The sequence below is a fragment of the Cyprinodon tularosa genome, unplaced genomic scaffold, assembly GCF_016077235.1.
Source record: "Cyprinodon tularosa strain WSP-4 unplaced genomic scaffold, ASM1607723v1 ctg178, whole genome shotgun sequence".
NCBI lineage: Eukaryota > Metazoa > Chordata > Actinopteri > Cyprinodontiformes > Cyprinodontidae > Cyprinodon > Cyprinodon tularosa.
The window spans coordinates 344,671-354,615 of NW_024038597.1; positions in this window are offsets into that span (position 1 = coordinate 344,671).

The window sequence follows — 9,945 nt, forward strand, 5'->3', positions numbered from 1 at the left end:
TATAATGATCAAATCTATGGAAACCACCGGAAAAAGTCAGTGTTAACATGTCACTATTAATTCGTATTTTAAAATTTATAGGCAGGCTTTCACTCTAGAGGTTGATGGTTCAAATCTCGTCTTTGACTTTTGAAAGTTGTGATTAAACTTAAGTATTTTGGCTGATGAGACTAATTTGCATTGTTTTGCCCGAGTAAAAATAGATAAATTATAGAAATATATAGATTGATATATAGATTGGGTAAATTAGGTTGGTTTAGCCAAATGATTGGTTGAACACAACTTCCAACCTGATTAAAACCAAAAAACGTGGAAAAACTATCGTGTTTGAATTAAAACGACTAACACCTTTCATTCTGCTCATCATTGCCCAATTAGCGCAAACACTTTCACTGTCTGCTTGAGTTTATTTCACTAAAAAAGCAGAAAAACTGTGCACCTTAAATTATTGTTCTAAGAAATTTTACAGTTAAAAAAAATTACAAAAGATTTTATTATACACACCAACCATTAATAATTTCAAAGGAACCTAAAAGGGGAAAAAAGGAGCAGTTGCAAAAAAAGAAAAAGAAAAAAAAAAATCACAGATTTTATTACAAACTGTAGTTTTGCTTTCCACCAGTAGGTGGTGACATGTTCACATGAAGCCTCATGAACTGTGGGGATCGTTGAAGCAATTTGGCCAAACGGTTCAATGCCTCATGAGGCTTCATCTCACCATCACTACTGAGAACCAAACAAAGACCAATAAAAGTCAGGGAAAATACTCAAAAGAAAGGAAGAGACTAGAAACCAGCGCTGAGTGAAGGCTCTGCTGCTCTATTAAGTAGGGAAGCCCGATATAATCGGCCCCCTATCGGTTTCGGCCTTAAAACTGAATATCGGACATCGGCCACCCCACCGATATTCAACCCGATATTTGATCAGCTTCTGAGTTTCTAAAGTCTAAAAAAATAAGAAAATACTACTTCTTCTTCTTCCTCAAAAACTTCTTTTTTACAGACTTAAAAACTTCTAAAGACGAGGGAAAAAATATTGATACATTAAAATATCCCAACATCTTCATATGCTGATATATTGCCATTTAAAAACACCATATCAATCTCTTTTACTAATGAAATATTGCTATATGTCATCGTTATGCTACGAAATCCCCCGAAAATTCACCAAATGTTGCCATATTTTTATATGTTGATATATTGACGCGGTTTCGATCTATTTTACTAACAAAATCTCACAAGAATTTGCAAAATATCACGAGAGTTTGTAACAGAACGATGAAATTTCACCAGATTTTGAATGTAAAATAGATCGATACCGCGTTTTTAAAAATCTATTTGATATCAGCATATGAAAATATATTTGAGTATATTATTTTTCAAAGTGTCAGAAATGGATAACAAAACTGCTATTTTCAATGACTACTTATTTTTGTCCAGCTTTAACATCAGTATCGATATCGGTTATCGGCTACATGAGTTTTAAAATATCGGATATCGGCCAAAATCCCAATATCGTGCTTCCCTACTTTTAAGCCCAGCACTCTCCCTGACAGCCAGATTCCCTCTGAGAGGAAAAAATACATTTTTGTATTATTTGGCCACTTTCTGTGCCAGAATCCCATTTCCTCCTAGCTCACTGCTCACTATAGCCTTTGTGGAAAAAACATGCTTCATCTTATTCAGTCCAAACTTCCTTGACTTATAGTCAAGATATCGATCTATAAATTCTGAGGGTTTATTCAGAGTTTCAAATGGGGTTTAATTCATTTTGGAAAAAAGTTTGGCTAAATATTTTTCTTCGTTTAATAACCTATAAATCAGATATGATGACGTTTAAAATAGTGAAAATAATCCTCAATGCCTTTCTGTTATACAAACACAAACAATTTTATTTCCAGTTTATAGCTTGGGAGCTGGACTTGCTTTAATTCATAGATGTATTTTCAGTCAGAATTTGCTCCTAAGACCCTTAAAGGCTTAAGAAGTTACTTATATCCCAGATGTTCTCGTCTGAGAGGAAATCAAACAGGCTGCGTTCAGGTATCCGTGGCTGTCGCGGTGAACCTAGAAACTCTGACGGATGAATAAACCTCAGCTCGGCTCTAACCCGGTGGGATTATCTTCCAGCAGCCCAGCGATTGTCTCTGTGATGTCAGTCATCTTCCTGATCCTAGTTTACATCAGCTGGAGGAATCTATCACATAACGATGACTCTATTGGTTTAAAGTTACGTCGGTCCTCCGCAGCCCCGCCTCCATGGTTCACCTTCACTCCTCGCACACATAGTCTACCTCCATTCTTCTCGCTTCAACACTTCACAGGCACTTTGATTGTTTTAGCTCGCGGGCTTCCATACTTAGGAACGTATTGCTGAACAGAAGAAGGGATGATTTTCAATGTGGCACATTCATGTCTGTCTGTCTGTCCGTCTGTCTGAGCTCCTGTTTAATGAAGCTGTGTAAACCTATGCAGGTGTCTTCACATCATCTCCGCTGGTTGTTGGAAAGGATCAACCCAAAGAATGACTTTTATAAAATGAAATAACACAGATTGGTTTGAATGAAAATGATATATTTATAAGAAAAAAAAAATCATACTTTTTGACTGAACTACTTTTTGTAGAGAGACGTATATCTGTACGATGTTATTTGTTGGCTTTTTTGTTTGTTCTGATTGTCTTTTAAGAAGCATAGCAGGTCATTGATTGTTGGGAATAAAAAATAATTAAAGGCGGTCAGAGATTCTGGAGCTGAGGTTCTGTTAGAAATGTAAAAACTTTCATATTTAATTTGCAGTAGAAACTCCATGTCTTCATAAATGAAGCAGCTGACAGAAGCTAACGGCTCACAGAGAGGAGCAAAGACTCCAACAATAAAGCAGTTTTTTCTTACTATTCTTTAAACTAATGTCACATTTACACAGAAAGTTCAGTTATGCAGAAGGAAAACTATGGCAAGCCGTTTTGACATTTATTAACTTGACTGAATATGTAATCCAGATATCTGAAATGTAATTCTTTCTAGTACAAATGACGTCACGTTTCCCATTCATGTGTATTGGGCTTTTACTCCCAGATATCTAAAATAAACATTCTTCCTATCTAAAAATGAATTCTGATGAGGATGAAGTCTAAGTTCACATCTCTATAATACTCGCTATAATACTTACTGCTTCTCATGCACTGGAAAAACGATCTAGAAATAAGCAAAAATTTCTTATTAAGGGCCAGATTTATCAAGATCCAATTTTGCGTGCAGTAATTTGCACTCGCAAACTGGAATTTTGCGCGAGGGGCTGAACCATGGTTTGCGGGTGATTTAACCAGAGTGATTGCGTAACTGGTGGCAGGTGCAAAACTGTTGGAGACGCCCTATTAAAATGATGGTTTTACGCGTTTTGTGGTTTGCGGCAAAGTAGTTTGCAGTTTGTACAAAGTAGTGCATTAAGAAATTTAAATCTTAGTGACACCCCCACCCCATCCAAAAAAATTTATATATATATATATATATATATATATATATATATATATATATATATATATATATACACTATATTGCCAAAAGTATTTGCTCACCCATCCAAATTATTGGAATCAGGTGTTCCAATCACTTCCATGGCCACAGGTGTATAAATTCAAGCACCTAGGCATGCAGACTGTTTTTACAAACATTTGTGAAAGAATGGGTCGCTCTCAGGAGCTCAGTGAATTCCAGCGTGGAACTGTGATAGGATGCCACCTGTGCAACAAATCCAGTCGTGAAATATCCTCGCTCCTAAATATTCCACAGTCAACTGTCAGCTGTATTATAAGAAAATGGAAGTGTTTGGGAACGACAGCAACTCAGCCACGAAGTGGTAGGCCACGTAAACTGACGGAGCGGGGTCAGCGGATGCTGAAGCGCATAGTGCGAAGAGGTCGCCAACTTTCTGCAGAGTCAATCACTACAGACCTCCAAACTTCATGTGGCCTTCAGATTAGCTCAAGAACAGTGCGCAGAGAGCTTCATGGAATGGGTTTCCATGGTCGAGCAGCTGCATCCAAGCCATACATCACCAAGTGCAATGCAAAGCGTCGGATGCGGTGGTGTAAAGCACGCCGCCACTGGACTCTAGAGCAGTGGAGACGCGTTCTCTGGAGTGACGAATCGCGCTTCTCCATCTGGCAATCTGATGGACGGGTCTGGGTTTGGCGGTTGCCAGGAGAACGGTACTTGTCTGACTGCATTGTGCCAAGTGTAAAGTTTGGTGGAGGGGGGATTATGGTGTGGGGTTGTTTTTCAGGAGCTGGGCTTGGCCCCTTAGTTCCAGTGAAAGGAACTCTGAATGCTTCAGCATACCAAGACATTTTGGACAATTCCATGCTCCCAACTTTGTGGGAACAGTTTGGAGCTGGCCCCTTCCTCTTCCAACATGACTGTGCACCAGTGCACAAAGCAAGGTCCATAAAGACATGGATGACAGAGTCTGGTGTGGATGAACTTGACTGGCCTGCACAGAGTCCTGACCTCAACCCGATAGAACACCTTTGGGATGAATTAGAGCGGAGACTGAGAGCCAGGCCTTCTCGTCCAACATCAGTGTGCGACCTCACAAATGCGCTTCTGGAAGAATGGTCAAAAATTCCCATAAACACACTCCTAAACCTTGTGGACAGCCTTCCCAGAAGAGTTGAAGCTGTTCTAGCTGCAAAGGGTGGACCGACGTCATATTGAACCCTATGGATTAGGAACGGGATGTCACTTAAGCTCATATGTGAGTCAAGGCAGGTGAGCAAATACTTTTGGCAATATAGTGTATATATATATATATATATATATATATATATATATATATATATATATATATATATATATATATATATATATATATATATATATATATATATATATATATAACTTTGGCAACCTTTATTCCCTAACGTGGTATGTGGCTGAATTTCTACTTTACTGCAGTAAAAAAAACAAAAAAAACAGGCGTTTTGTATTGGCCTGTAGAAAAATGCACATACCAAATGGTTCACAAGAAGTGACTGTGGATGAGATTACTGCACGTACGCATCCCCGCAGCATCGGCATGTTGCTCCACAGGCGCAGAGGTCTGGTTTCTCCGGTAGGGCGTCAGGGTGACATGGCATTTAGAACGTCAGACAGCACTTCTGAAAAACGAGATTGGGAGATCCCAGCTCTCGCTGCAACCGTACGCTGGAATGACCCAGATGCAAAAAAGTGCAATGTTGCAAGGAGTTTAGTGATATCTGGTATTGCGTGGGTCCTCCTTGTGGCTGGCTCCAAATCCATTCAGAGTTCCTCCAACAGCTCCAAAATGGCAATGCTGGATAAACGATATGTTTTGATGATCGTTTCCTCGTTCATTCCAAAAATATTCACACAGAGTGAAAAAATGCGTTCTCTGCGTCTCCTTGCTTCATTTCCATGTCTCCTTCTTGCGACAATAACCGCTGCCATGTGTGCGCAATTACGCATACAGACCATTTGCACCTTCTTTTGAAACGTGTTAAATATAGAGTCAGATACCGTTAGCAAAATTGCTTTCAGGTTTGATAAATCACTTTGCAAGTGCTAAATTAATATATTTACATGTTCTCCTCCCACAAGACGCACTTTTGCGTGTAAATGCCCCATATTCCATATTCATTGCAGAAAAAGTACTAAATGGATAAGAGGCGCTATTTAGCACGTTTTAAAGACCAAATCCTTTTAGCACGCTGTTGATAGATCAGTTTGTACATTTTTTAGCGTGCGCAGTGAAATAGCTCACGTTTTTATACACGCAAACCTTTGATAGATCCGGCCCTAAGTGTATTTACCGTTAATTTCACTTGGTAAATGAGATAGTTCGCCAGTAGAATGAGTATTTTTACTCTTGAAATAAGATAATTAGATAAAATGCACTTTGAAATAAGACAATGCAATTGTGTTTTCTTATTTTAAGTGTAAATTGTCTTGTTCCGTTGGCAAAATGTTTCTTTTACCTCCTCAATCCAAGAACAAATTCACTTATTTCAAGGGGAAAAAATGACTTATCTAGATTTTGATTTTTTTCCAGTGTGATTACTATTTCAGATATCAGAAATGAATTTAACATTACAGATATCCAGAAATCAATTTCTTGATATCAAAAATATATTTCTGAAAGTAGAAATTTCTTTACAGATATCAACTATTTTTTTTATGACTAGTTAAATTAGAATTCCAGATATCTCAATTTTAATGATGCCTATCTAAAATGTAGTTTTAGATACTTGCAAAACAAGTAACATAATATAGGCAGACTAGTCATCACATTTCTATGATAGATAGCACTAAAGCATTCTACCAAGTCACAATGACTATACTCCTAGTCAGAATTGTTTTTTAGATATCACTAATTCCATTTCTACCACTAGAAATGACATTTTAAGTATTCTGGAATCAAATTTTTACTGGTAAGAACTACATTTCAGATATATCTACAAATCTTACTTATTTTAATTGGCTATTTTAACATATATTTGTCTCTAATAGTATTCCTTCTATCTAAAATGAGCATTTAAGATATCAGAGATGTAATTCTTATTAGGACAAATTACATCACTTTTTCCATTCATGTGTATTTGACTTTTACTTTCAGATATATAAAAAAAAACTAAAATAAACATTCTGGATGTCTAAAAATGAATTATAACGCATAAAAATTAATTTGAGCACTGAGAAGCTAAAGACTTCAGTGCTTTACACTGGAAATAAGTAACATTTTCTTAAATTAAGTGCATTCACTCTGAATTTGAGTAGGTAAACGAGGTAGTTTGCCATTGGAATACGTATTTTTACAATTTTAAAATAAGATAATTTGATAATATGCACTTGAAATAAGACAATGCAATTGTATTTTCTTATTTTAAGTGTAAATTGTCTTGTTCCATTGGCAAAATGTCTCTTACCTCCTCAATTCAAGAACAAATGCACTTATTTTAAGAAAAAAATGACTTATCTAGATTTTGATTTTTTGCAGTGTTGATGGTTCCTCTAAAACTGAAATTTGAACATTCATTCGCCTCCAAACTCCAGAAAAATGCAATAAAAGCTTCATATAATTAAATTGACTTTAACCTCAGTGATGCTTATGAAATAAAATAGGTTTTAAAATGGCTCCTATTGATCTAGCTATTAGCCTTAGCCTCCAGGATCAAACAACCTTTCATTAAATGAAAAGACAAATTTACTGCTTGATTCCAACTGCATAAAAAGATCGGACCTAATCTCTCCTCAAAAATCACCTTAGGAGCCGATTAAAGAGTAAAATTAGTCTCATTCAGTCCAGAGTTCATAAATAGAAGAATCCAGGGGCGCGTTTTAGGGGTTCAGAAGATTCTACGGGCCCTTGATTAAGGTGGGGCCCAAAAGAAGAAGATAAGACGTGCCCCAATAGATATTTCAAATATAAAAATAAAATTCAGCAGTAAAATTCTTTAGCAGTAAACAGTAAAACAAAGCATGAATAAATAGACCACCGTTTTTTATCCACCAGTTTATGCAATTTAAAGTTAACGTAGAACTAACTATCAATGTCTTTCATGGGCCCCCAAATTCCTGGCTGTGCCCCTGTAAGAAGCCACTTGGTTTTATTAAGAAGCTAATTGGCAAAATGATTAAATTAAACCCAAACAAGGATTTTAAATGTGTTACAGCAGATTATCTGTCAATAGTTTGATGATAGGAATGAGTTTATGGTTTCTATTTTAAATATCAGTCCTGCACTGATAAGTTCATCCAGAACCAAACTTTAGCTCCTTTGTTTTTTATTTGTAAAATCAAATTGTGTTGACACTGATTAGATGCAGACTGAAGGAAATCATCTGGACCTGCTGATGCTGAGGACCACAGACGTCCCATTCACAGCGTCTCTGTTGCCGTTTGGGAGTTTAGTGCTTCGGTTTGGGCTCATTGTGCTTCGTGTGAGAGCTTCCATTCACCACTGACTGACGGCACTGTTTTAGTTACAAAATACTTCAAACTGTTCAAAATATTTATCATGCAATTTTCTTAGCATCCTTGTTTTTGTACGAATAAACTTGTTTCCAATCCTCCTGCCTGGACTCTGATTGAGGTGGAAGTTTTGTGTTTGCGGTTCCCACAGTGGGACCCATGCAGCTGCTGATCCTTTTAATCCTGGAGCTCAGTTACAAAAACACGGCATCAGATTTAAGAACTAAATCATATCAGAACAACAGGAATATTTGTTGTTTTTTGTTTTACTTTGGGTATAGACTTAGATCTTTAAGATGTTCTTTATCAGGGATTATTCTACAGTAATGCAATATGTTAAAGTAGAAAAAAAGTGACTTTTTAAACAATGTTTGCCAATAAAAATCTAGAAAGGTTTGGTTTGGATAATGTTAGGAAGCTGAGACAGAGGAATGTTTTGCAAGAAAAAAAGCTTCAAATGTATTTAAAGGAATTGTACACCCAAAACATGATTAGCCTTCATTTTCTACTCCCCCCCCATGCTGAACAACACTCTGGAGTACTTTTTTGATATCTCAAATGCATCTGGAGATCTGGGAGGCTTCTTGCTGTCTGCTGACATTCAAATAATGGAGGTCTATGGTGCCCGAGGCAGAAAGGTCCATAAAAGTCCACAAAAAACGTGTCAATATTCCTCCATACTGCTCGTCCAATGTATTCCAAGTGTCCTGAGTGGGTAGCGTCCATAATTTACTCGAAACGAAGTCATTTAGAATGTTTTTAGAGCATAAACAGTAGTGTATAGGATTTCCTGAAAGCGCGTTCATGAGTCTACGGAAACCGCGGCAGACCAAACCAGATGAAAGTGCGCATTCAGCGTCTGCTCTGCTGATAATGCAAGCGTAGAAGAAGAAATGTGCTGTTTACCTGTGCAAAGAAAGAAACAACGAAAGAAAAATGTCTGAGGACTTCAGGGTTGAGGAAGAGCATGAGTTCTTTGCCGAGCTGAATGCGCACTTTCATCTGGGTTGGTCTGCCGCGGTTTCCGTAGCGTCGTGAACGCGCGCTTTTAGGAAATCCTATACACTACTGTTTATACTCAAAAAACATTCTAAATGACTTCGTTTCGAGTAAATTCTGGACGCTACCCACTCAGGACACTTGGAATACATTGGACGAGCAGTATGGAGGAATATTGACACGTTTTTTGTGGACTTTTATGGACCTTTCTGCCTCGGGCGCCACAGACCTCCATTATTTGAATGTCAGCAGACAGCAAGAAGCCTCCCAGATCTCCAGATGCATTTGAGATATCAAAAAAGTACTCCAGAGTGTTGTTCAGCATGGGGGTGAGTAGAAAATGAAGGCTAATCATGTTTTGGGTGTACTATTCCTTTAATGTCCTCAGAGAGATAGAGCTCTGACTGAGGCAACCTCAGTACAAACGTATACCTTCCAAAATCCCAACACACACACTCTCCCCCCAGGGGAACCGACCCACCCCCGGGATAAAGAACTTTCTCACATTGCGCAAAAGTTTAAAAAACAATCCACTGGACTTGGTTTCCAAGATTTGAAGACATTTCGCTTCCTCTCCAGGAAGCTTTCTCAATTCAAATGTCTGGATCCGCAGTGAGTTTGAGGCTTTATATCAGGCATCCCCAAACTCAGTCCTCGAGGGCCGCTGTCCTGCAGGTTTTAGAGGTTTCCCTGCTTTAGCACAGCTGATTATCATGATTGCAGTAGAGCTGAAGCCTGTTAATCAGCTTTCAATTAAAATCAGCTGTGCTGGAGCAAGGAAACCTCTAAAACCTGCAGGACAGCGGCCCTCGAGGACCGAGTTTGGGGATGCCTGCTTTATATAGACGAGGCCTTGTATCGCTTGGAAACATGCAAATGGTAACCGACGAATGGGTCCTTTGGTTCCATTGTAAGCCTGTAATACCTGAAACCTGTCTATGATTCTGAAGGTCGGCCGT